We start from the raw sequence: 2,849 nt of genomic DNA on the forward strand, positions 1-2,849 counted from the left end.
CTTGGCTCCGGTTTGTCACAAGAGAGGACGTCCCCGACTAGTTCAGCGGCAATTAAACTAATAAGAGAAAATAAAGAGCACAGGAAGTACGCTCCATGTGTCTGTGGGGACATAATGATGATGAGAGAAAGGCTATAAACAGACATGCACACATGCTGCACTTTACTTGACTTTACACATGACAATTTATACACCGCTCAATGGAGCCGCACTCATTGGCACTTCATTAGGTACACCTGCAAATTAGACACAATACAACATCTGATGGGTCGCACGACGTGTGGAGTTTGCATGTTCTCCCCGTGCATGCATGGGTTTTCCTCCCACATTCCAAAAACATGCTAGGTTAATTGGCGACTCCAAATTGTCCATAGGTATGAATGTGAGTGTGAATGGTTGTTTGTCTATATATGCCCTGTGATTGGCTGGCCACCAGTCCAGGGTGTACCCCGCTTTTCGCCTGAAGACAGCTGGGATAGGCTCCAGCATCCCCCGCAACCCCCGTGGGAATAAGCGGTAGAAAATGAATGAACGACATCTGACATGTCGGTAACTTCATATTCAAATATTACAAACACTTTTCGGGCCGCACGGCGGTCGAGTGGTTAGCACGCAGACCTCACAGCTCGGACAGGGGTTCAATTCCACCCTCGGCCATCTCTGTGTGGAGTTTGCATGTTCTCCCTGTGCATGCGTGGGTTTTCCCCGGGTACTCTGGTTTCCTCCCAAATTTCAAAAACATGCTAGGATAATGGCAACTTGAATTGGTGACTCCAAATTGTCCATAGGTATGAATGTGAGTGTGAATGGTTGTTTGTCTATATGTGCCCTGTGATTGGCTGCCGACCAGTCCAGGATGTACCCCGCCTCTCGCCCGAAGACAGCTGGGATAGGCTCCAGCACCCCCCGCGAACCTCATGAGGAAAAAAGCAGTAGAAAAGGAATGAATGAATGAACAAACACTTTTCGTTGGGGTGTCACAAGACACTCAGTCCACAAGAGGAGACACAAGATTGAGTCTACAAGATGAAACGAGATTTTAGGATTACTTTAAAGAAAAGCACACTGAAAAAATATATACAAAATATTGTATGGGACCATATACTGCAATCCACTACTTTAATTTCTACTACATAATAGTTGTATGATACTGGCCCCGCCTCCACCCACCGAGATTGTATGCCTGACAAAAGGGCTCACTCTGTTCATGCTGTTGTTTTATGGAACAAACACACCATGGTGCTGAAGCAATGCACAGAGTCGATCCTCCTCCCATTTTAGGACAACAGACATGCGTGCACATGCCAATATATTAAAGCCAGGACAATTATTATTCTTATAAATGAATACATTTTTCATCATCCCAGGCCTGGTGCTCACAAGACATTTTTTTGAGAAATCTTGTCATGTTTTAATCTCAAAAGATCCTATGACATGAGATCTTATGACAGTCCTACTTTTTAGTATGCTGCGGTGCATGTACACACCGTCCCGTACAGTATCTACAAGTGTCCACTGATACTGTGCCCAAATAAAACATGACTGCTGATATGCACATGACTGATGGGAATGTCTTGGCTCTTTTCACTATTCCAAATTTGACATGTTTTCAGAAAACATATGCCTGGAAAGTTGCATAAAACTTTCAACGGTCCATGCATGACATCACATGAGACAGCAGAAAAACTTGTTTGTGTTTTGCATTTTCTTTGGCTTTTTGTGAACTTTTTTGTGACAAAGGGAGAAGTGAGAAGAAGTACATTAGGATTTTGTCTATTTTTTTTCCAGATTGCTGTTTTATATGAATGGTACAGACACAGAATGGGGTGAAGAAGTTGCCCCGCCGCACATTCAGAGATCATATCTGAGACTATGCTTGTGTAAATGGTGCATGCCGAAATGGCAAGGCAGAGGGTGTGAAATTTCACACTTGTCACTTCCCACAGCTGTCACAATTGTCACACTAGACGACCACGCTGATACTGCCACGCATCTAATTGCCTGATTACTGGATTCCATGTTGTTGTGTGAAAGCATACACAATTGTGAAAATATGTTGTGTGCTTTTTTATTTACAGTGGTTGCCCACCTATTCAGTTTGTCATTCCTTTTATTCAGTTTCAATAGTAAATCATTATTTTTTTCAAAATAGAAACTTAAATAGAAAGATGTTTAATGACTACCTGCAGGGGGAAAAATAGTGCTGTCTCACGTGTCAATTCATTCAAGATTTTCTAGCAGGAAGATGCTTTGACAAGATACAATTTTGCATAACTGTGCATTTTTTAAGTATAGTATACCATATACTGTATGTAACAGATTTTCCTCTATGTCAAAGAATTGTACAGGAGTGATGCAAACATCCGGCATGCTGTATTGTTTGTTTGTTTTTTTTGCTGACCTGGGCTTGGATGCATCAGCCACTTTGAGTCATCATGTGTACTCGTAAAACCTGCTCAGTTCTGCAGGCTTTGCCGTGCAGGACCCTCCATCTGGCCCCCTTTTGTGAATCCATGTCCCTTTTTAAAGCTGAAAATATCTCATTTATAGCATTTGTCATCCTATTTGAAATCTTCCAAGTTATTTAATTAGGATAAGAGTGAAAAACAAACGTGTCATATTTGCACAAGTGCTGTTTGACCGTGAATGATCTAAATATAACACCAGTTACCTGACATATGAGTCTTTCTAAAGCACAGGCAGGGCTTAGTCCCCACACTGCTGCATGATTATGAAACCGGTGCAGTCATGTGATGTCTTCTCTCATCATCATCATGACAAGTTGGAAGTCTGACCTTCCTCCTCCTCCTCCTCCTCTTCCTCCTCCTCCTCCAGCACACACTTTGCCA

Source organism: Doryrhamphus excisus, linkage group LG9 (assembly GCF_037039965.1).
Source record: "Doryrhamphus excisus strain RoL-2023G ecotype Guam linkage group LG9, RoL_Dexc_Guam_v1.1, whole genome shotgun sequence".
Lineage (NCBI taxonomy): Eukaryota > Metazoa > Chordata > Actinopteri > Syngnathiformes > Syngnathidae > Doryrhamphus > Doryrhamphus excisus.